This window comes from Phyllobates terribilis, unplaced genomic scaffold (assembly GCF_046119375.1).
Source record: "Phyllobates terribilis strain yellow unplaced genomic scaffold, ASM4611937v1 Scaffold_8__6_contigs__length_399053987, whole genome shotgun sequence".
Taxonomy (NCBI): Eukaryota; Metazoa; Chordata; class Amphibia; order Anura; family Dendrobatidae; genus Phyllobates; species Phyllobates terribilis.
In genome coordinates, this window is record NW_027362768.1 from 147,913,583 (window position 1) to 147,939,683 (window position 26,101).

The following is a 26,101-nucleotide window of genomic DNA, read 5'->3' on the forward strand; positions in this document are numbered from 1 at the left end:
ACAGTGTAATTTATGAGAGACCCATGGAGAATGAAAGCGGGGCAGGAGAAAAGCAGCAAACACTCTGTTACATTTCAGTTTTAGGATCAGACAAATGAAAAAAAGTGTTTTTTTTTTCCTTTTTTCAAAAATGGACATGTGAACAAAGCCATACATGGTTTAATACCACCTGTAGCCAAAGTACCAAAGTAGCCTCACTGCCCCCTATGGGCTACTGTGCAATTGAACAGGCTTCATAGACTATAGACTGCTACTGTATTAGGATGTATGAAGGAAAATAGAAATTAGGTAGCTATATAATAGATAGATAGATAGATAGATAGATAGATAGATAGATAGATAGATAGATAGATAGATAGATAGATAGATAGATAATAGATAGATAGATAGATAGATAATGACTGATAGATATGGGATAGCTAATAGATAGATAGATGATAGATAGATAGATAGATAGATAGATAATGACTGATAGATAGATAGATAGATAGATAGATAGATAGATAGATAGATAGATAATGACTGAGAGATATGGGATAGCTAATAGATAGATAGATGATAGATAGATAGATAGATAATGACTGATAGATAGATAAATAGATAGATAGATAATGACTGATAGATAGATGATAGATAGATAGATAATAGACAGACAGTTGGATAGATAGATAATAGACAGACAGTTGGATAGATAGATATATAGATAGATAGATAGATAGATAGATAGATAGATAGATAATAGACAGACAGCTGGATAGATAGATAATAGACAGACAGTTGGATAGATAGATATATAGATAGATAGATAGAAAGATAGATAGATAGATAGATAGATAATGACTGATAGATATGGGATAGCTAATTGATAGATAGATAGATAGATAATGATAGATAGATAGATAATAGACAGACAGTTGGATAGATAGATAGATAGATAGATAGATAGATAGATAGATAGATAATAGACAGACAGTTGGATAGATAATAGATAGATAGAGAGATAGATAATAGATAGATATGGGATAGATAATAGATAGATAGATAGATATGGGATAGATAATAGATAGATAATAGATAGATAATAGATAGATAGATAAATAGATAGATAGATAGATAGATAGATAATAGATAATTGATAGATACACAGATATATATGAGATAGAAAGATGTGATAGAATAGATAGATAGATAGATAGATAGAAATGAGATAGATATATATATATTATGTAGATAGATAATAGACAGACAGTTGGATAGATAGATAATAGACAGACAGTTGGATAGATAGACAGATAGATAGATAGATAGATAGATAGATAATAGATAGATAGATATGAGATAGAGCTATATATATTATGTAGATAGATAATAGGCAGATAGATGTATATTTTCTGTGTGTATGTGAGGATATAGTGCGGGTCTGTGTAGGATTTACTGTATGTACAGAGAGCAGTGAGAATCTTGTGGTCACATAAGATGGACACTTTTAGGAGCCTTTTCCTCTCTCCCCATAATCTGAGCAGATGCTGTTATGCGCAGACCTCTCTCCCCTGTAGCCGCTTTCCCCCTTGTGTTCTGCAGTCCCCGATCAGTGGCACACAGCCGTGCCGGCACTTTAATGACATGCAGCCTTCCTGGGGGAGCCTGGTTTAGCTGGTCCTGATTTGAGGGGGCGACAGCCAAAAAGAACTGGTGGTTCTTGGAGATCCAATGGGAAGAGCAGTTTTCCGAATTTAGCGCGTGTGAGGTTATGTGAGGGATCAGCATTCAGACTGCGTTATTTGGGGTAAACACTCCGGGGCTGTGTCATTACCGAACCAGATTCAATCTATTCAAGTTTAGTTTAACTACTTGTGTACCACAGGCAGCAGCTGAGCACTGTGGGTTGGCCTAGCACCTGAGAGGTTAATGACGAGATACAAAAACCCCACCAGCCTTAAGAAATCCTGAGTAATGACTCTTTTACATGCTGATGTCTCATTCATAGCTTTCTGGTGACCCCGAGTGCTTGATTACTATTTCCTGCTACTGATGAAATCTATATCTGGCTGTCAGTATCCAAAATATTACTTGTCCCTATGTAAATATATACGCCAGTCCTACCCAGATAACTAAGTTCTATATCCCCATCAGTCTTCAAGAACTTGCAATAAATGTAGTTTTTACTAATCTACTTCAAGATGTATAGAAGATAGGGGGCGCTATAGCCCCTTCTGATGATGGCTCCCACTCAGCGTTTTTGTACTACACCCATAATACAGTATGTTCACACATTGCAGATTTGATGGCTAGGATCACAGAGGTATATGAGAAGCATATCCGCTTCAAAATGCTTCTAAAAAGGACTTCAAACAGACTAAGAATACTATTAGTGCTAAATTCAATGGAAATCCACTTTGCTGTTCACACATCAAGGTTTTTTGAGCTTTTTTTTTTGCTGACAATATTTTGAAAACCTCAAGGCGGATTCCTTATGGAGTCCGCTCTATACTTGACAATGTGAAGTCAAAAAGCTGCAAAGTACTGTGCCTTTTCAATGGTAGATTCACATGAAATTTTTATTGTACATAAATTTTCAAGAAGATCCTTTTCCAAATCCACCTACAAAAAACTCAGTGTGAACATAACCCTAAACTGCTTTAATCCAGCTTCAAAAAATGCTTCAGGAAAAAAACTTCTCCAGAAAAAAAGATAATTTCTTGAAGCTGATTTCTCTTGAAAAACTTTTTAAATTTTCCAGCAGATTTAAATAATAGGTAATTTTCTCATGACACATGGGTTGGAAATGCTTGAAGATTTTTTTTTTCTCTTTGGCCTATGAGAAAAGTAGATGACACAGAAATGGTAAAAAAATGGACATGTATCAAAAATAGATGAAAATTGGATCCAGCGCACTGCTGAAAATTGTCCCGTTTTTCATTGATGTATATGCATAATATCTGAATCAGGCCTAACTGCTAAATTATTATCACTTTTAGGGGATTAGACACATTTTTACAGGGTTCAAAAAACATGTCCACTTTCTTAAAAATTGCAACACATCTGTCCACCCACAGGTTGTGTGTGGTATTGCAGCACTGTCCCATTCACTTCAATGGAGCTGAGTCTAATACCAAACATGACCCATGGACCAGTGTGGTGCTGTTTCCCAAAGAAATCAGCCATATTTTTCTTATTTTAAAAATCAATTTTCATGCTCTTAAGGCTCATTTACATTAGTCTACTTTGTGGCGTTAAACAAAGGACTTTCTGTAAGTGTTTACAGATCAGCAGCCATTTAAAAGCCTGTCTACACTGGCTACACTACATATGTGCAGTGAACAATCAGTAATAGATCTGTAAAAGATCGTTCAGTGCAAATAGGCTACCACTGTTCTCGGCAGCGCAGGTCCTGTACTGCTGAGAACGATGATCTTTTGTGCAAACCAAAAGATCACTTAGCTTGATAAACGATCGTTTTGCTCATTTCTCAGGTGATCGGCAGCCTGTTTAGACTGTAGGATTATTATGAAACGAGCGTTCCTAGAAGTTTTTGTTCACAATAATTGTGCAATCTAAATCCATCTTAAGAAAAGCCAACTCATACCTTACACATGTACAAAACTTCATGCAAGAGGTTACAATTACTGCTAAATTGGCACACCAGTAAGTTATTTTACAGGGGGCTCATAGACCCTCTACTGTTTGTGACAGCACTTTATTGGGTGCAAATTTGACCAGGAAAGACATCTCCATGGAGTTTGTATGTTTTCATTGTATTTGTCTGGATTTCCTTCTGTTTTCTCCCACACGCCATAAAAATAAATGCTGACGCTCTTAGTCATGATGTTGTGATGCGGTGACATTAGTTCATCCTGCGAATGACTCTCCAGTAAAATGCGCTTCATGTGAAGGATATAAACAAAACTTACTAAAAGCCATATATCTCCACAATGCTATAAATCAGTAAGGTTGGGTCAGCCGGTCTTATCTGGGCTGTGTATACAGCTACACAATAGGGAAGCAGGACCGGAGACTGTGTACACAGTTCTATTCTAAGGACAGGAGCTGCGCAAATTGAAATCAACTGCTGACAATTAAAGGGAAGTTTGTTTTCTTTATTAGCATTGGAGTTTCCATATATACTGCTCAAAAAAATATAGGGAACACGTAAACAACACAATGTAACTCCAAGTCAATAACACTTCTGTGAAATCAATCTATTCAGTTATGACGCAACACTGATTGTGAATCAATTTCTCCTGCTGTTGTGCAAATGGAACAGACAACTGGTAGAAATGATAGGCAATCAGCAAGACACCCCCTGTAAAGGAGTGGTTCTGCAGGTGGTGACCACAGACCATTTCTCTGTTCTCATCCTTTTTGGCTGTTGTTTTGGTCACTTTTGCATTTTGTCATTGCTCTCACCCCTAGAGGTACAGTAGCATAAGGTGGTGTCTACAACCCACAGAAGTTGCTCAGGTAGTGCAGCTCATCCAGGATGGCGCACCAATGCGAGCTGTGGCAAGAAGGGTAGCTGTATCTGTCAGCACAGTGTCCAGAACATGGGGCAGATACCAGGAGACATGCCAGTACACCCGGAGATGTGGAGGGAGCTGTAGGAGGCAACAACCCAGCAGCCAGACCGCTACCTCCTCCTTTGTGCAAAGAGGAACAGGAGGAGCACTGCCAGAGCCCTGCAAAATGACCTCCAGCAGGCCACTAACATCCATGTGTCTGCTCAAACTTTCAGAAACGGACACCATGACGGTGATATGAGGGTCCGACATCCACAAGTGGGTGTTGTGCTTACAGCCCAACACCGTGCAGGACGATTGGCCCTGTGCTCTTCACAGATTAGAGCAGGTTCACACTGAGCACATGTGACAGACGTGACAGAGTCTGGAGATGCCGTGAAGAGCGATCTGCTGCCTGCAACATCCTCCAGTATGACCGGTTTGGCAGTGGGTCAGTAATGCTGTGGGGTGACATTTCTTTGGTGGGCAGAACAGCCCTCCATGTGCTCTCCAGAGGTAGCCTGACTGCCTTTAGGTACCGAGATGAGATCCTCAGACCCCTTGTGAGACCATATGCTGGTGCGGTTGGCCCTGGGTTCCTTCTGATGTAGGACAATGCCAGACCTCATGTGGTTGGAGTGTGTTAGCAGTTCCTGCATGATGTAGGCATTGATGCTTTGGACTGGCCTGCACGTTCCCAAGACCTAAATCCAATCCAACATCTGGGACATCATGTCTCGTTGCATCCACCAACGTCACGTTGCACCACAGACTGTCCAGGAGTTGGCGGATGCATTAGTCCAGGTCTGGGAGGAGATCCCACAGGAGACCATCCGCAGCCTCATCAGGAGCATGCCCAGGCGTTGTAGGGAGGTCATACAGGCACGTGGAGGCCACACACACTACTTGAGCATTATTTCCTTGTCTTGAGACATTTCCACTGTAGTTGGATTAACCTGCAATTTGATTTTTCACTTTGATTTTGAGCATCATTCCAAATCCAGACCTCCATGGGATATTAATTTTGATTTACATTGATCAATTTTATGTTCTTTTTGTTCTCAACGCATTCCACTGTGTAATGAGTAAAGATTTACAACTGGAATATTTCATTTTGTGATATCTAGGATGTGTTTTTTTAGTGTTCCCTTTATTTGTAGTTTGAAGTTAATTGACCCAAAATTAAAAAAAAACTGTTTATCAAATGGTTACGAATTGGAAGTTAATATCAATTTAAAATGAAGCTCTCATCATAAAATGACCTATTGTTTAAATCAGGTGTATTTTAAAAAAAAAAGGTAAGATTTTTGTTTCATATCACGATCATTTTTAAAGAACAAATTAGTAATCTTAAAATTTTCTCCGTAGCCACTGGGTTTTTATTTAAGACTCATACATCCTGCCCTTTTTAAGGAAGAGTTTTCAGCAGGCTCCTTATCATTACAGGCAGGATTACAATGACTTACACCTGTATACACAGCTGAAAACACAGGATCCACCAATCACAACAGTCAATGTCACAGCTGACCCTGCTCCCCCTCCCTTCACAGTGATCTTTGGACACGCTCATTTGATGCTACAATACAAAAGATAGGGTCATTGTGGCTAATGTATGTGTGCATTTCCTGAAACAACAGGATGCTCGAGTCTAAAAAAAGACCCCAGTGGCCGGTGTGAAAACAGATTGTAATAAGTTAAAAAAAAGAGAAAAAAGTCCAACATTTTAATAAAAAGACTACCATCATTTTATAGACAATCATCTTGGCTATCTCATACATAAATTTGACTTACAACTATTTAGCATATGATTAGTTATGCAGATTCTTATGTCACTGCATTGGTACTGTTTTGCTCCTGGTGAAGGAAAAATCTTTTTCTTCCTGTATACTACAAATTACAACCTGTTCTCACATTCCCTAACAGCTCATTGTGTTATTAAGTTGATTCTCAAGGGAACGGTCACTGGTTCGAATCAAGCAGCAGCCATGAAGAAGATTTCCCAAGAAAAGAGAAGTTTCATCATCCAGCTCATCGATAGCGGTCTCTCGGCCAAGAAAATTGCCAACTGCATCATGTGAGTGCAAGGACAGTTGGAAGAGAACAACAAAATGAAGTCCGTCCATCCATTTAAAAGCCAAGAGGAGGACGTCCAGGAAAAATATCGGAGTCAACAAGTTGGCTCATCACAAGGTCTATCAGCTCTAGAGCAACAAACACGGCAGTGGAGGTGGCTCGTATGCTTCGTAATAGTGAGATCACAGACATCCATGCAAGCACCATGTGACGCACGTTACACAAGTCTGGAATGGTGGCTCAAAAAAGGTGAAGAATCCTCAACTTCAATATCGTAATAAGAGGCGTCGGCTAAAGTTTACAAAAAAAGTACAAAAGGTTGACAATAGAAGTTTAGAAACGGGCGATTTGGAGCGATGAGACAAAAGTCAATAGACTAGACCCTGATGGGTGCAAATGGGTCTGGAAGAAACAAGGGAAAAATGGACTAACAGATCGAGAAACTGAAGGAACTATCAAGATCGGAGGAAGCTTGATGATATGGGGTTGTTTCACAGCCAAAGGCATTGGATACTTGACCAGGATTGATGGTGGTCTCAATGCTGAGTTATACGTGAGTATCCTTCAAGACGAGTTACTTCGTACACTCGAATACTATGGGTATGAAAAGGATGACATAGTGTTCCAGCAGGACAAAGACCCAAAGTATACCTCGAGATTGGTGAATAAATGGTTTAGCGACAATGAAGAAGAGGTGCGACAATGAAGAAGAGGTGCTGGATTGGCCCCCACAGTCCCCAGACCTCAACCCAATTGAAAACCTGTGGGTAGAATTGAAGAAAAAACTGTATACATACCCAAGTGAGTCGACAAGTATGTGTAGCACCCTGAGGATTCGGCTGCTACAGGGGTATTGCACCTCACTCCAGAGGTGTGGTATTCCACTCCCGGGTAAGGATGGAGTGTGGAACTGAGCTCAGTAGGCTGCATGCACTACATACATCCCATTTCCGGGGGACAGATCAACGGTACTCCCACCAGTATATGTGCAGGTACGACAGCGTCTGTCCCTGGCTGGAGTGGGAGGGGGGTGGAACATCCCAGTAGTGTAGGGGCAGATAGGGGGAGTAGTCTGGGTAAAGCTAGGAGCTCATTGGGTGCTAGTCACCTGGGCTCACACATAGAGGGAGGTATATAAGGTGGGCACCATCTTAGGACAGGGTCTTTTTAGCCTGAGGAGCAGAGCAGAGGAGTTCAGCCAGGAGGGCTGACAGGGAGCTGCGGCTCCGACTGGGCCCAGCTCCAGAGCCAAGCCTGCAGAGGGAGAGAGGAGAAAAGAAGGACCCAGAGAGAAAGACAAGAAGGGAACCCCAAGACCCCAGAATAAAGACAAAAGGGTGAAGGGTTGGCGAACAAGGGTACCGGATCCCAAGCTGGCAGAGGCCAAAACAAACCTTAGCCAGGAACCGGAGGTCGTGGGCAGGATCTGCCACGACCCTCACCAAATCCACCAGAATGGCACACCGAGCATAGGGTCAGGGAAGCCAGGAAAGGTTCAACCAACAAGAGACCCGAGGGAGCCGGACACAGGTGGATCCCTGGTGGGAACGGCCAGAGAGAGAGAGAGTCAGAAGGGAGCTCAGGACCACGCTCCGGAATCGCCTGGGGGTTAGCCGAGTCCAGGACCTGGTGGACGCAGCACGGCTCGGGTGGTCACTCAAGGCCAGAGTGACCAAAAGAACACCAGTAAGTAAAAACCCTGAACTGCATCTCCTGACTCTGAGTCTTCTTTCTGCATCATCACAACCCCCATCATCCACACCTGCTGCCCTGAGGCCATACCCCTCCCGTTGGGGGTTATACCATCACTGCTGCACATATACCACCGGCCTCAGCGGACTGCTCTGCAGCGGCGGCGTCAAAGCCGCACTCAACGGGTGGCGTAGTCGACAATCAAGTTAACATCTACTGCCATAGACTGCCACTTAGTTTGACACCCTGGGCACGGACCGGGTCACCGCCACAAGGACTACTACCCCTATCCAGATCCGGCTCCGGGTATCCCTTGCACATGGCCCAGGGGGTGCGTCATATGCACCAACTTTGGGAACGTGTAGCAGAGACCTGGAATCAAAATTTGGTCGAGACATGCTTGAAACTGATAGAGAGCATGCCCAGAAGGATTCAGGCAGTGTTGAAAGCCAAAGGTGGATTTACAAAATAATAAAAATTTAAATTTAGATTTTTAGGAGCAAAATAGTAACAATGCAGTGACATGGCAAAAATCTGCAAACCTAATCATATGCTAAATAGTTGCAAGTCAAATTTATGTATGAGATAGCCAAGGCGATTGTCTATAAAATGATGGTAGTCTCACGTTGGAAGCAGTAGAGGAGTCTGAAAGTCAAAAGTTCAAAACATTGTATTTGTTACCCTTTTGTTCTTCACTGTATATTTATGTATATGTCCAAAGAACACCGCAAGGCAGGATTCAAGTACAGCACAGCAGATGAGAAGACTGAAACAAAACTACACTGTGTTCCAAATTATTATGCAAATAATATTTTCTCAGATTTTCCCAAATTACCTATATGAATTGCAGTCATTGTAATTTTCCAGTCAAATAACTATTAGAGTACAATTGAAAGGTTTTTGTACAAACTGCCTATGATAACAATATATTTTTAAAAAAATAAAAAACTCAAACTGCACTCAAAATGCATGTTCCAAATTATTATGCACAGCAGAGTTTTCAACCTTTTCATTTTAATAAAGAACAAAAAAATGGTCATTTCTGAAATTATAAGCATTAGCAGGTTATTACAAAGTGAAATCAAACAGTTTTCAACTCAAAACTTTATTCTAGGTGATGTTACATTTGCACATAGGACCGCTTGTTCGAAAGGAGCTTCTGAACTCTCTCGTCCATTGAATTTGTCAGGTTTTGGATGGTTTCTGCTTTAATTGTTTTACATCAGGACAGAATACCCTCCCAGAGCTGTTGCTTAGATGTAAACTGCCTCCCGCCATCATACACACTCCTTTTGATGATGCTCCAGAGGTTCTCAATGGGGTTGAGGTCAGGGGAGCATGGGTGCCACACCATAAGTTTGTCCCCTTTTATGTCCATAGAAGCCAGAGATGCAGATGTGTTATGTGCAGCATGAGACAAGATGAAAGCATAATAAGGCTATGTGCCCACGATGCAGAAATGAAGCAGAAAATTTCTGCAGCATTTCTGCATCTCCCTGGCAGAAAAAAACGCATGCAGATTGTGCATGCGTTTTTCCTGCAGAATACATGCGGATCCACATGCGGATTCACATGCGTTTCCGCATGCAGATTGACAAGCGCTTTCCAGGCGATAGCATCACTTGGAAAGTGCTTGACAACTAGGTCACACTATATAAATCCATGCAAACAGCATGGATTTATACAGTGTGAACCGTAAAAATTAAAACAAATAAAGCTATACTCACCCCCGAGGCCCCGGTGTGTGCAGCAGCGCTCGTTCCTGTCTGGTTCCTGGCTGCCGGCATCTCGCGAGACAGAGCGGTGAAGGGCCTGCGGTCACATGACTGTGACGTCACCGCAGGTCCTCAAGCGATGCCGGTGTAGCACCCCGAGGACTCGGCTGCTACAGGGGTATTGCACCTCAAACCAGAGGTGTGGTATTCCACTTCCGGGTAAGGATGGAGTGTGGGACTGAGCTCAGAAAGCTGCATGCACTACACTCATCCCATTTCCGGGGGACAGAACAACGGTACTCCCACTAGGTAGATGTGCAGGTACGACAGCGTCTGTCCCTGGCTGGAGTGGGAGGGGGGGAGGAACATCCCAGTAGTGTAGGGGCAGATAGGGGAGGGACTCTGGGCATAGAGGTAGGAGCCCATTGGGTGCTAGTCACCTGGGCTCACACATAGAGGGAGTATATAAGGTGGGCACCATCTTAGGACAGGGAGAGAATCCAGGTCTGTTCGGAGAGAGAGCTGACAGGGAGCTGTGGCTCCGGCTGGGCCCAGCTCCAGGGCCAGGCCTGTAGTGGAGAGGAGAAGGAAGAAAGGCCCAGAGACGCAGGACAAGAGGGAGCCCTGAGAACCCATAAGTGACCAAAAAGGGTGAAGGGTTGGCACAGTGCGGTACCGGATCCCAACCTGGCAGAGGCAAGATATCCTTAACCAGGAACCGGAGGTCGTGGCCAAGATTTGGCACGACCCTCACCACACTCACCAGGAAGGCATACCAAGAATAGGGTCAGGAAAGCCAGAGAAGGTTTTGCCACCAAGAGGCCCGAGGGAGCCGGACATAGGTGGGTCCCTGGTGGGAACGGCCGGTAGGAAGGAAGAGAGGGGAGCTCAGGACCACGCTCTGGACTTGCCTGGGGGTTGGCCGAGCCCCACACCTGGTGGACGCAGCGCGACTCGGGTGGTCACTCAAGGACGGAGTGACCGGAGCAACACCTGTGAGTAAAAACCCTGAAACTGCATCCCACGTCTCTGTGCCTCCTTACCGCACCATCACTACCACCGTCATCTACACTATCTGCCCTGAGGCCGTACCCCTCCCGTTGGGGGTTATACCATCTATGCTGCACAATTATAACACCGGCCTCAGCGGACTGTCCTGCAGCAGTGGCCCTAAAGCTGCATTCAACGGGTGGCGTAGTCGTCCAACATCTACTGCTACTACTCAGCCACTCAGTTTGACTCCCTGGGCACGGACCGGGTCACCGCCACGAGACTACTACCCCCATCTGATCCGGATCCGGGTAAGCTCCCCCGTGCGCGCGATGCCGCGCGAAGCAGCAGGCCCAGGGGTGCGTCAACTTTTGGCGTAGTCGGCAGGATCTCGTGCCCGCAACCACCGGGTACTGCGTGCCTGAAGAAAAGTTCATATTTACCGTAAAAAGGAGTCTCCCGCCAATTCCAGAGGGTCCCCGCCATCGGACGCCATCTCGGGTCGTTTCCCGCCGTTTGCCTGCCATCTGCAGCCTTTTCCCGCCATCCACGGAGTTTCCCGCCAATGGGAGGCGATTCCCGCCATCTGAGACGATTTCCCGCCCTGGCAGAGCGGACGCCATTATGGGCGTGCCAGAGGGTGGCAAGAGACGACCTCCCATCGTGGGCCTGGTCTCAGAAGAGCGCCAAAAGCGGAGACCGCCCCCACCAGCAGAGACTGCAATGATAGAGATGTCCATCAGAGCGAGGGGTCTGCCCCTGGAACTGACAATCACCAAGTGGCCCCGGGACCACCCTCAGTATGGGTGGATCAAGAACAAAAGAGAGAGGATGGGTGCAGCCTGGAGGAGTCTGGAGAGATCGCACCCGGAGATGGAGGGAGAGTCAGGCAGCACCGACCCTGTGGTCAGGAGCCTGTTGCAGGCCGCCACCCCAGAAGGCCTGGTAGAGATCCTGGCACAGCTCCCCCGAGATCGGGAGCATGCACAGACCGCGCTGGAGGGCTTGGCTCGGAAGATGGCCCGAGTGCAGCAAGAAGTGCTGGCCGAGTGGAGCAGAGAAATGGCCCTGCAGGCTGGAACCCGCCAGCAAAGAACGCCACCCGGGACGAGGAGCCTGTCTGCCTCTGAGGATGGTGCAGGAGGGACGAAGGCCGGAGACGACGCCGTGGAAGGAGCTGAAGGGACGGAAGCAGGTAAAGGGGACGTCACTACCCCAAGCCTAGTAGCCGTAAGCCTGCCCCAGCTCCCCGTCGCAGAGCCCGAAATCCCACCGACCGTGCCCGTTACTGCAACGCCACCGCTCCAGACTAGGCCTCAAGCGGCCGGAGCCGCGGCCGCGCCCCCTGTGACGTCGCGCGCCTCAATCCAGAGCGTGGCCAAGCAGGAAACGCCATCGGCCTGGTCGCAAGGCCGAGTACCCCCGGGCGCCGTCGTTTCCACAGTGCCCTTCACCTTCAGGGTGCCGCCGGCCTGGTCGCAAGGCCTGGTGAATCCGGGCGCCGCTGCCACCACCGCGCCCTCGACCTCCAAAGTGCTACCCTTGGGTGAAGACTTGTTCGCCCAGCATACTTGCCCGGATGGGCAGCCCTTTGAGTGGCCACCGGAGTACCTCAGTCCCAGACTCCGGAAGGAAAGGCCCCTGTGTGAGCCCCTGATCCCGGCTCCGGCGCCCGCCAAGATCACCCCACTCCCGTTGGAGGAGGCGCAGTTCGCATGGGACCCTACTGGAGAAAACCTCATCGGGTTCACCCAAGAGACCCGGGCGGCCGCAGCCCAGCGTGCGGAGTGCTGCCGGCAACAACTGGAGGTCTTCGACAGGGAACGGCGAGAGAGGCGGGTCCGCGAGGAGCGGCTGCAAGTCCAGAGTGCGGAGCAGAAACGCCGGACCCGGCGAAACCCCCGTGCAGCCCACGGCCCCCGCGCCATCGGGACCGTAATCAAGTTCCAACTGGAGCACGGTTGGGGCTTTATCAGGGATCACAGAACCCCCGGCGACGTATTTGTCACCTGCAGAGATGTCGAGAGTCATCTGCCGGAGGAACACCGAGGACGTGACCTTTACCCGGGTGACGAGGTCACCTTCACCCGGCATCAGTGTGCTAAGGGACCATATGCTCTTCATGTGCACCGGTTGACCGAGGAAGAGCTACGGTATGAGGAGGAACAAGAGGACCCGGACGGGTCTGAAGACTACCCTCAGGAGGAGACAAGGAGAGGACACCGCTGCTGAAGGGAAGTAGCATAAACTGAAACTGTATATAGTTACCCGTAGGGGTACTTGTCATACTGCCAATTTAAGTGGTCCCCGTTGGGACTAGTGTGAACTGTTACCCGTGTGTGTCCCCATCCCTAACCAGGCTGAGGACTGTGAGCAGCCATTCCCCTATTCCCCACTGGCCGAGGACTGAGAGCGGCCATACCCTGTAAATAGTTGCGCTTCTTCAGGCGCCCTCTTCTGGTTTTATAAAGAACTGTTTTTTTTCTACTAGTGACTGTTGCACTTTACCCGGTCACAAGTTGCACCGTGGCCGGAGGAACAAGATGGAAAAGTTTTATATCAAAAGTTTATGCTGCTAAAATAATATATAAGAAGTTACCTGTAATGTTACATCTTTTGATAATGTTTTATATGTTAGTGTATATTTTAAAAAGTTTGTATGTTTTGGTATGTTTTATTCTTTTACAGCCCGAGGACGTGCTGTGATTTACCAGGGGGGAATGTAGCACCCCGAGGACTCGGCTGCTACAGCGGTATTGCACCTCAAACCAGAGGTGTGGTATTCCACTCCCGGGTAAGGATGGAGTGTGGGACTGAGCTCAGAAAGCTGCATGCACTACACTCATCCCATTTCCGGGGGACAGAACAACGGTACTCCCACTAGGTAGATGTGCAGGTACGACAGCGTCTGTCCCTGGCTGGAGTGGGAGGGGGGGAGGAACATCCCAGTAGTGTAGGGGCAGATAGGGGAGGGACTCTGGGCATAGAGGTAGGAGCCCATTGGGTGCTAGTCACCTGGGCTCACACATAGAGGGAGTATATAAGGTGGGCACCATCTTAGGACAGGGAGAGAGTCCAGGTCTGTTCGGATAGAGAGCTGACAGGGAGCTGTGGCTCCGGCTGGGCCCAGCTCCAGGGCCAGGCCTGTAGTGGAGAGGAGAAGGAAGAAAGGCCCAGAGACGCAGGACAAGAGGGAGCCCTGAGAACCCATAAGTGACCAAAAAGGGTGAAGGGTTGGCACAGTGCGGTACCGGATCCCAAGCTGGCAGAGGCAAGATATCCTTAACCAGGAACCGGAGGTCGTGGCCAAGATTTGGCACGACCCTCACCACACTCACCAGGAAGGCATACCAAGAATAGGGTCAGGAAAGCCAGAGAAGGTTTTGCCACCAAGAGGCCCAAGGTAGCCGGACATAGGTGGGTCCCTGGTGGGAACGGCCGGTAGGAAGGAAGAGAGGGGAGCTCAGGACCACGCTCTGGACTTGCCTGGGGGTTGGCCGAGCCCCACACCTGGTGGACGCAGCGCGACTCGGGTGGTCACTCAAGGCCGGAGTGACCGGAGCAACACCTGTGAGTAAAAACCCTGAAACTGCATCCCACGTCTCTGTGCCTCCTTACCGCACCATCACTACCACCGTCATCTACACTATCTGCCCTGAGGCCGTACCCCTCCCGTTGGGGGTTATACCATCTACGCTGCACAATTATAACACCAGCCTCAGCGGACTGTCCTGCAGCAGCGGCCCTAAAGCTGCATTCAACGGGTGGCGTAGTCGTCCAACATCTACTGCTACTACTCAGCCACTCAGTTTGACTCCCTGGGCACGGACCGGGTCACCGCCACGAGACTACTACCCCCATCTGATCCGGATCCGGGTAAGCTCCCCCGTGCGCGCGATGCCGCGCGAAGCAGCAGGCCCAGGGGTGCGTCACCGGCATTCAGAGACAAGGCGCCGGACAGGTGAATATAAACTTTATTTGTAATTTTTTTCTTTTTTTACAGGTACAATGGTACCCAGGTCTGGATGAGAGTCTCCTCTCCTCCAGAACTGGGTACCATCCGCACATAGAGACGCATAGAAGCCGCTTGTAAAAATGTACAGTCGCGGTTTCTATGCGTCTCAATGCAAGTCAATGGCGGGAGTTCCGCTGCGCTTCCGCAAAATTAAATGACATGCTGCGGATTTTTGTACGCAGCATAAACGCTGCGGAAAAATCCGCAGCATGTGCATAGAACATGCGGAATCCCCTTGGGGACCATGGGGTGCGGATTACCTAGCGTTTAACAAGCGTTTCCGCTGCGGAAATTCCGCAGCATAAACGCTTGAAAAACGCTACGTGGGCACACAGCCTAACACAAAATCACATCATTAACGTAGATGGACACAGCTCAGGTTCTCCTTCCTCTCCCTGCATAGTGACTGCACCTCACAGAGCATGCTCACAACACTTCACCAATACGTAATTTTTTCTCTTGGTGCCTGTTGCAAAGCAAATCTTTGCAGCTGTTTTTAGAGCAGCTCTAAAAAAAACTATTCTTACTGAATAAAATAAAACCAAATAAAATAAAAAATAAATGAAATAAAAAATTAATAAAATAGAATAATCTATAATATAACCGGAGATGCACCCCTCTGTCTGAAGCCTTTATAGACTGGTCAAGCGCAACACGCCTGTGCAGTCTGGTTCCAGACAGAAGAATGCATGGAGCCGTTACAGGTAAGAGGAGTGTGTATGGCGCCAGAGATCGTGGTATGCATAGACAATGAATGCATACCGCGATCTCCGGCGCCATACTTACCTGACCGGGAGGAGCGTTACCGCGGCGCTTCTCTTCTCGCCTGAGACCGGGGCAGGAGTGAGGCATCGGAATCGGCACATGCGCATAGCTATACGGTGCCATTTTACTGAAGACACATTGCAGTGTGTCTTTAGCAAATTGGCGCCGGGCACGCGCGTATTCCGGCACGTACCCCGGTGCCGCATTCCTCCCCCGGCCTCCGGCAGAACAGGACACAGCACTGGAGCACAGGGAAGAAATGTGTATATTAGAGTTTATTTTTTTGTATGTGTGCAGCGTGGTAGGGATGAGGGGTGCTATACATACCAGGATTGGGGGGTGAGGGGTGCCATGCATACCAGGATTGGGGGGTGACAGGGTACCAAGCATACCAGGATTAGGGGTGAAGGGACCATGCATACCAGGATTGGGGGGTGAGGGGACCATGCATACCAGGTTTGGGGGTGAGAGGCGCCATGCATACCAGGATTGGGGGATGAGGGGGCCACATATACCAGGATTGGGGGATGAAGAGGGCCATGCAAACCAAGACTGGGGGATGAGGGGGGCCATGCATACCAGGACTGGGTGGTGAGGGGACCATGCATACCAAGATTGGGGGGTGAGGGGACCATACATACCAGGATTGGGGAGTGGGGGGTGCCATGCATACCAGGATTGGGGGGTGAAGGGACCTTGCATATCAGGATTGGGGGGTGAGGGGACCATGCATGCCAGGATTGGGGGGTGAGGGGACCATGCATACCAGGATTGGGGGTGAGAGGACCAAGCATACCAGGATTGGGGGGTGAGGGGACCATGCATACCAGAATTGGAGGGTGAGGGGTGCCGTGCTTACCAGCATTGCGGATGAGGGGAACCATGTATACCACAATAGGGATGAGGGGTACCATGCATACCAGGATAGGAATGCGGGGTACCATGCATACCAGGATGAGGGGTACCATGCATACCAGAATAGGGATGAGGGGTACCATGCATACCAGAATAGGGATGAGGGGTACCATATATACCAGGATAGGAATGCGGGGTACCATGCATACCAGGATGAGGGATGGGTTGCCATGCATACCAGGATTGGGGGATGAGGAGGCCATACATACCAGGATTTGGGGGATGAGGGGTGCAATACATATCAGAATTGGGATGAGGGGGGCCATGTATACCAGGATGAGGGGTACCATACATACCAGAACAGGGATGCGGGGTACCATGCATACCAGGATGAGGAGTTCCATACATACCAGGATAGGGATGAGGGGTACCATACATACCAGGATGAGGGATTTGGTGCCATGCATACCAGGATGAGGGGTACCATACATACAAGGATAGGGATGAGGGGTAACATGCATACCAGGATGAGGGATGGGGTGTCATGCATACCAGGATTGGGGGATGAGGAAGCCATACATACCAGGATTGTGGATGAGGGGTGCCATGCATACCAAGATTGGTGATGAGGGGTGCCATGCATACCAGAATTGGGGATGAGGGGTGCTATGCATACCAGGATAGGGATGAGGGGTACCATGCATACCAGGATGAGGATGTGGGGAGGCCATGCATACCAGGATGAGGGGCCATGCATACCATGATAGGGATGAGGGTTACTATGTATACCAGGATAGGGATGAGGGGTACCATGCATACCAGGATGAGAGATGGGGTGCCATGCATACCAGGATAGGGATGAGGGCTACCATGCATACCAGGATGAGGGGTACCATACATATCAGGATAGGGATGAGGGCTACCATGCATACCAGGATGAGGGGTACCATACATACCAGGATAGGGATGAGGGATGGGGTACCATGCATACTAGGATAGGGATGAGGAGTGCCATGCATACCAGGAGGGGGGTGAGGGGCCCATGAATACCAGGATAAGGCTGAGGGGGCCATGCATACCAGGATTGGGTATGAGAGAGCCATGCATACCAGGATGAAGGGCGCCATACATGCCATGATCGGGATGAGTGGTGCCATGCATACCAGGATGGGAGAATGAGGGGGTGCCATGCATATCAGGATTGGGATGAGGAAACCATGCATACCAGGATTGGGGGGTGAGGGAACCATGCATACCAGGATTGGGGGGTGAGGGGACCATGCATACCAGGATTGGGGGGTGAGGGGACCATGCATACCAGAATTAGGGGGTGAGGGGTGCCATGCATACCAGCATTGGGGATGAGGGGCACCATGTTTACCAGAATAGGGATGAGGGGTACAATGCATACCAGGATAGGAATGCGGGGTACCATGCATACCAGAATAGGGATGAGGGGTACCATGTGTTAGAACCCTCCTGTTAGTTTTTGCTATCTTGTGTTTTGCGGTCACGTGACCAGCTGCCTATATATTCCAGCTCCGCCCTTCTGGCTTTGCTGGACTTCAGTGTTTTTTGCTGGGCTCTCTAGCCAGGTGCTTCGGTGCCTATCTCTGTCTAGTTTGCTTGGTCCTCTCGGACCTCTAGTACTTTTTGTCAGTTTGTCTTTTTGCTCTGCAACAACTTCTGTTAGGAGGTGTCCCATTTTTGTCCCAGTCCTTAGTTCTTTTAGGGACCCCTCCCTTTATTCTATAGGTCTCCGTTCAGACTAGGCGAGGACGAAGGCGGGTCTGTTCACAAGGAACAGGCTGCCCGCTACATCGTAGGGATTCAGCTTAGTCTTGCTGTAGGGACAGCTTTTCCCATTCTTTCCTTAGTTTATGTTGCAGATCATAACAGTAAGTCCAGCCAAAAAAAAATAAATAAAAGGAAAGAAATTCGGGGATCAATATGGTTTCCATCCAGGAGTTGGCTCAACGCCTGCAGGGATTGTCTCTGGTGGTGGCCGAGCTTCAGCAACACGTGAGTAGCTGTCCTGGAGCGCATTTTGTGGAACCGAAGGTAGGACTGCCTGATATTTTTTATGATAAACAGCAAGATTTTTTTTCCTTTAAAAATGCTTGTTTGTTATATTTTCGTTTGAGACCGAGGTCCTCTGGGAATGAATCACAACGCATTGGTTTTATTATGTCACTTTTGCGCAAAGAACCACAGGGGTGGACCTTTTCTCTCCAACCTAATGATCCGTGTTTAAGTTCTGTTGAGGAATTTTTTCTGCTATGGGGCTATTATATGACGATCCTGATCGAATCTCATCTGCTGAATCAGAACTTAGATGTTTGAATCAGGGGTCAGATGATGTTGAAATTTATTGCACACACTTCAGGAGATGGGCCTCAGAAGTTAAGTGGAATGATTCGGTGCTGAAAAGTTTATTTCTTGCTGGTCTGAGTGAAAGGGTTAAGGATTTGCTAATTGCATTCCCTGCACCTGAGACTCTCCAGGAAGCTATGCAGTTAGCTGTTCGTGTGGACAGGAGAATAAGGTCCAGGGTCAATGATGTAAAAACTCCTGTAACTTCAGGTCCTAGTTTCCAGAAAATCTGCTCTGACAGTGGAGAACCAATGGAGGTTGGGGCGATGTCACTCCGCTCTCAAGAAAGAGATCGGAGATTCGCCAAAGGTTTGTGTCTTTATTGTGGTAAAGCTGATCATTTGATTAAGTATTGTGAGCGTCGTTTAAGTAAAGAAGAAAAAAAGGTCAGTTACGCCCGTATAGCTTGTTTACGCACTGCAGGAGTGTTCCTTCCTGGGTGTACTACTCTGCAGGGAGATTTGATTGAATTTCAGGTATTTGTGGATTGTGGTTCAACACTTAATGTGATTGATAAAGGGTTTTTGGGAAAACTTAAATTGAAATCCAAACCTTTGTCATCTCCTATTTCTGTGGTTGAAATTGATAACACTCCTTTGAAATGTATTACTCACAAGACTGCTGCATTTCCTCTCACTATCAATGGTGTTCACCAAGAAATTTTGGACTTGGTTGTTTTGGATAATTTGTCCTCTCCAGTTGTTCTAGGATTGCCTTGGTTAAAACTGCACAATCCTTTGTTGGACTGGTCTACTAATGTGACTAAGTCTTGGAGTCCGAAGTGCTATGATAAATGTTCTAATGGTCGCATTGCGGCTGTGGAAAAAGGGGAATTACCAGTACCTATTCAAGATTTTTGGAGGGTTTTTTCGGAGGAGGAGTCGCAAGTTTTACCTCCTCATAGGGATTATGATTGCGCCATTGAGTTTGTTCCAGGTGCTACTCTTCCCAAAAGTCGCTTGTTTAATCTAACTATCCCTGAAAGAAAGGCCTTGGAGGAGTACATACAGACTAGCCTGGCTGCTGGTCACATTAGACCTTCTAAGTCACCTGTGATTCTTCTTTGTTAAAAAAAAGGATGGCGGTTTACGTCCATGTCTGGATTTTCGTGAAATTAATAAGATTACCGTATGCAATTCCTACCCATTGCCGTTAATTCCTGACTTGTTTAACCAGTTAGTGGGGGCCAAGTGGTTCTCAAAAATTGATCTCCGAGGGGCATACAATTTGTTACGTGTGAAGGAGGGTGATGAATGGAAAACTGCTTTTAACACTCCGGTAGGTCATTTTGAGAATCTGGTGATGCCCTTCGGTCTTACCAATGCACCTGCATTTTTTCAGAACCTTATTAATGACATCCTGAGACCTTTGATTGGTAAGAATGTGGTTGTGTATTTGGATGACATTTTGATTTATTCACCAGATCTAGAGTCCCATTGGCAAAGTGTACGTGAAGTTTTGCAGTAATTGAGTGATGATTCACTCTTTGCTAAGCTGGAGAAATGTGAGTTCGCTGTGCAGAAAATTAGTTTTTTGGGCTGCATTGTCTCCAGCGAGAGCTTTGAGATGGACCCTGTGAAGGTTCAGGCTGTGCAGGAATGGCCTAGGCCTATTGGTTTGAAATCTATACAGAGATTTTTGGGTTTTGCCAATTATTACAGGAAATTCATTAAGAATTTTTCTGTAATTGTTAAACGTCTAACCGATCTCACCAGGAAAGGTGCGAATACGACCCAGTGGACTACTGAAGCCATTGAAGCGTTTGAGTATCTCAAAGAGAGGTTCAGTTCTGCCCCTATCCTTATACAGCCTGATGAGACCAAACCTTTTTTGGTCGAGGTCGATGCTTCATCGGTGGGGGTCGGAGCAGTTTTGTCTCAGGAGAACAAGGGTGGAGTACATCCTTGTGCCTTCTTTTCGAAAAAAAATTCGGAAGCCGAACTGAATTATGATGTTGGAAATCGGGAGTTGCTGGCTATTAAACTTGCGTTTGAACATTGGCGTCATTTTTTGGAAGGCGCTAGATTTCCTATTCAGGTTTTCACAGATCATAAGAATTTGATCTATCTGGATGCTGCCAAGCGCTTGAATGCCCGTCAAGCTAGGTGGGCACTTTTTTTTTCTCGGTTTCATTTTTCTGTACCTATATCCCTGGTACTAAGAATGTTAAAGTCGATGCTTTATCTCGCAGCTTCTCTCCTACGGTCGGTGCCGAGGAGGAGGAGAGCATTTTACAGAAAGGAGTTGTGGTGGCGGCTTTGGACTCCGTTTTGTAGAATGGGATTCTGAAAGCTCAAGATGATGCTCCATCTAACACTCCCCATGGGAGGTTGTTCGTGCCTAGAGCCTTTAGGAGAGATTTTTTTGCGGAGTGTCATGAGTCTCGGTTGGCAGGTCATCCAGGAGTTTCGGAGACCAAGAGACTTATCAGTCGCAGTTTTTGGTGGCCTGGATGTGACTCGCCCCCTGGGCCGTGGGGCACTCGGATCCGGGCAATAGGGAACGATGGGGGTAGTAGTGGCAACCCGGTTCCGTGGCTCAGGGTGGTCAGGCCAGTGGTAGTCCGTTATGTGCTGATGATTATGTCCGACTACGCCACCCGTGGATTTGCGGTCATTAGGATCCGCCGCTGCAAGGCAGACCGCTGGGGCTGATGATATATGCAGCTGGGATGGTGTGACTCCCCACGGGAAGAGTGCGGCCCCAGGGCAGTGTAGTGGATGTTGGGAGTGATGGTAGTGAGAGTCCCAGTGCTGGTAGTGCTGGAGGAGCAAGGAGCACGCAGACAACAGGTTGCAGTCCAGGGTCTTTACTAGAACAGGTAAATTGACCCACAAACAGTCCCAGCTAGGAGGGGACCTGGATGTCTGAGAGCAACGGGGAGATTGGCCCTGGTCAGGGTGAGGGTGTAGGCCTACCGTGCTTGCTGTGCTCCTTCTGGCTATCTCCTCGTTATAGGGTAACGGCCCACGTTTCCGAGCTTTCCGTGTACTCTCGCCTGTATGGCCTGCGACGTGGGTTCCTTTCTGCTCCCAGCCTTGTACGGCTTTGCTGGTCCCTTCTGTTGTGGCAGGGCCTCCAGGCTTCTTAGGCCAAGGAATATACAGTCCCCTGCGAACTGGTTATCTGCTGGGGGATGTGGAATCCTTCCAGCCTCAGACACCAAAGTCTGGTAAATTAAGTCCGTGATCTGCCAAGACAGGCTCTCTTCGCCTCTTGTCTCTGGCTTGTGGCTCTCCTCCTGCCACACTTCCTCTTAGGTGCAATACAACTTTCTGTCCCTGCTCTGCTCCGGGACAAGTCTCAGTGCTGAGTCAGGCCATCCAGTTCTCTCTAACCTTGCCCCCAGCACCAGCTTTTATAGGGGCAGCCTGCTCCACCTACTGGCCTGAAACAGGAGGTACTGCATGCTAATGTTCCCCTGACTAGAGAACCTCCCCCTTGCTCTCAGACACAGCTTTATTACATTTTGTGGCATCCAGGCCAGGGTGACACATTCCCCCCTAGTGAAATTTAGTACTCCGGGACTAAACAGGAAACAAAGACAATATGCATAACCATAAAACAATAACAGACAGAAGACGCACAGATTGAGTTCTTAAGGTCACAGTGTGGTCTGTGACCGGGTGTCCATATCACCAATACAACGGGGAGCCTTAACCAGGTGGGGGTCTGTCCTACCCCAAGTCCTTTACAGTCTTAGTTCATTCCTGGGCTAGGCTCCGAACGCAGTCCATACAAGGTCACGGTTATAAATAGTCCATAACCTATGAGTCCTTACGGTAACTGCAAGAAACTGAAACACAGAATTACCAAACATGCATGTAACTTGGCAAACATTTTAACATTTGGCAACAGGGTTATTTACAATTTTAGCGCGCTCTGTATTCTCCAGCGAGCGGGTATCTGTCCCTTTGTGCTCCTGGTTGACCTACTTAGCCCACTGTCTGGTGGTGGACTGACTTGGCTTTCCCCACTAGCGTTAGGGGTGCAGCTACCAGCTGGGTGTACAGGTAGGGCAGGCAGCTGTCTGCGGGTCCTTTGGCTTACCGCAGGCATGGCAGGCTCACTGTCAGCAGAGGGTTGACTCTCCTGGGCTGCTGGTACAGGCTCTTCTGCCTCTGGAACCGCTTGCTCCTCTTCACCTTCCGGCTCTGGTGTTATTTCTTGCTGGGCCGGTTGCAGGAAATGCAGGATGGATACCAATATGGCATCATTTATGCGAGTCCAGGACTGAGGGAACTCTCCGAGAACGGTGCTGATCATTTCTTCCTTGTCCTCTGCGGGTTCAAGGTCACTCTGATCCTCTTCTGCACTACGGAGTTGCTCGGGGCATCTTTTGAGGTGGTCTCTGGAGACGACACTAGTGGTTTCTCCTCCGTCCTTGGTGATTACGCACACCTTTGGGTTGTCGTGGTCAGACTGCAGTACGGCGTAGGGTTCCCTTTCCCACTGGTCGTCCAACTTATGTAGCCTTCTTTTTCGCTTTAGGACTTGCTCACCAGGTTCTAGGGGACCAGCAGGGGCGTGTTGGTTGAAGAGTTTTTCTTGCCTCTCTCTCACCTGGGCCAGGCTCTTCTCCACACTCTCCTGTACCTTCTTGTACTGCAGTTGCCTTTCCGTATCCCAGTCCGCATCCGGGGAGATGTCCTCAGGTATTAGGACTTCCATCTCCAGGTCTACGGGCAGCTTACCTGGTCTAGCTCGCATCAGGTAAGCCGGGGTGCAGTTTGTAGCATTCACCGGGATATTGTTGTATAGGTCTATCAGGTCCGGCAGTTTTTCTGGCCACAGGCTGCGTTCCTCCATGGGCAACGTCTTCAGGAGATCAATGACTATATTGTTCATTTTCTCACACATCCCGTTGGTTTGTGGGTGGTAAAGCGTTGTCCGAATCTTCTTACAGCCATAGAGGTTGCAGAACTCCTGGAAGATTTCAGCCTCGAACGCTGGACCCTGGTCTGTCAGGACCTGTTCCGGATATCCGTGTGGGCGGCAGAAGTATTGCTGGAAGGCTCTGGCCGCTGTTTGGGCTGTCAAGTCCTTTACCAGGACCACCACTAGAAAACGGGAATAGTGGTCCACGGTTGTCAGGGCATAGATGTATCCTGACCGGCTTGGAGCCAATTTGACGTGGTCCAGAGCTACCAGCTCAAGAGGCTGCGTGGTGACGATGGGCCTCAAGGGTGTCTTCTGGCTGGTGCAGTCCTTCCTCCTCAGGTGACAAGGGCCACAGTCTCTGCACCACTTTTCTACAGCTCCTCTCATGCCGACCCAAAAGAACCTTCCTCTTAGCAGGAACTCCAGTTTCTTCCAACCGAAGTGTCCCGCTCTGTCATGGTAAGCCCCCAGGACCATGGCTGCATCCCGTCTTGGGACCACGACTTGCCAGGTCAGCTCGTGCGTCTGGTGGTTGACAATCCTTCTGCACAACTTGCCTTCGTAGAGGAAACGCGGGGAGTTCTACCTCCTCCAGCTCTTCTGGGTCTTCGTCACCTTCAGGTACGTGAGGCATCCTCGATAGGGCGTCAGCGTTGGCATTGGTTTTGCCGGCCCGGTACTTGATCACGAAGTCATAGTTGGAGAGACGGGCCATCCACCGCTGTTCTAGGGCACCCAGTCTTGCATTGTCCAGGTGTGTCAACGGGTTGTTGTCCGTGTACACGGTGAACTTTGCGGAGGCCAGGTAATGCTTGAAGCGTTCTGTCACGGCCCACACCACCGCCAAGAATTCTAGCTTGAAGGAGCTGTAATTCTCCGGGTTCCTCTCGGTGGGCCTCAGCTTCCGGCTGGCGTATGCGATCACCCGTTCTCTGCCCTGCTGGTTTTGGGACAGTACGGCTCCCAGTCCCACATTACTGGCGTCTGTGTGAAGGATAAAAGGCTGGCCATAATCAGGGTAGGCCAGGATCTCATCCCCCGTGAGGGCCATCTTTAGCTGGCGGAAGGACTCCTCTTCCGGTCTATCCCACTTGAAGGGTGGCTTTTGACTTCTGGACTTAGACTGTCCGATCAGGAGGTCCTGCATAGGAGCTGCCATCTTGGTGAACCCGGGGATGAACCTTCGGTAGTAGCCTACCAACCCGAGAAACTGTCTCACCTCTTTGATGTTCGAGGGGCTTGGCCAGCTCTTGATTATCGTGACCTTGTCAGGGTCGGGGGCCACTCCTTCTGCGCTTACCACGTGCCCTAGGTACTGGACCTTTGGTTTCAGCAGGTGACACTTCGATGGTTTCACCTTCAGGCCATAGCCTGCCAGGGCTTCGAACACCTCGGCCAGGTGCTTGAGATGGTCCTCATAGGTCTTCGAATAGACGATCACGTCGTCCAGGTAAAGGAGGACCGTCTCGAAGTTTCGGTGCCCTAGACAGCATTCCATCAGCCGCTGGAAGGTCCCTGGTGCGTTGCAGAGCCCGAAAGGCATGCAGTTGAATTCGCTCAGTCCCATCGGGGTGGTGAAGGCGGTCTTCTCCTTGTCAGCCTCTGCCACAGGAACCTGCCAGTACCCGCTAGTAAGGTCCAAAGTAGAAAAGAAGTTAGCTGATTTTAGTGCGGCTAAAGACTCTTCTATTCTAGGCAGCGGATATGCGTCTTTGTGGGTGATACGGTTGATTTGTCTATAGTCGACGCACATTCTCATGGTGCCGTCTTTCTTTTTCACCAGAACCAAGGGGGCTGCCCAGGGGCTACAGCTGTCTCTAATGACCCCAGCTTCTTTCATTTCTCTTAGCATGCCCTTGGCGTTCTGATAATGTGCAGGGGGTACAGGTCGGTGTCTTTCTTTTATTGGTGGGTGGCTCCCTGTGGGGATGTGGTGTTCTATCCCTTTTACTCTGCCGAAGTCTAGCGGGTGCTTACTAAAGACTCTCTCGTACTCCTGTACCACCTGGTAGACTCCTTGTTTTTGGTGCAGGGGAGTGGAGTCAGCACCCACGTGGAGTTTCTGGCACCAGTCCTCCTTTTGCTTCTGGGAGCCATTACCCTCCGCCTGAGGAGATGGAGGCAAGGGTTCCACGGCCCTGATAGCTTTGTGTTCGACAACAAACAGTTTGGCGAGTGTAGCGTACCTGGGTAAGTGTACTTCCCTCTCCCCAATGTTGAGGATGCGGACCGGCACCCTCCCATGA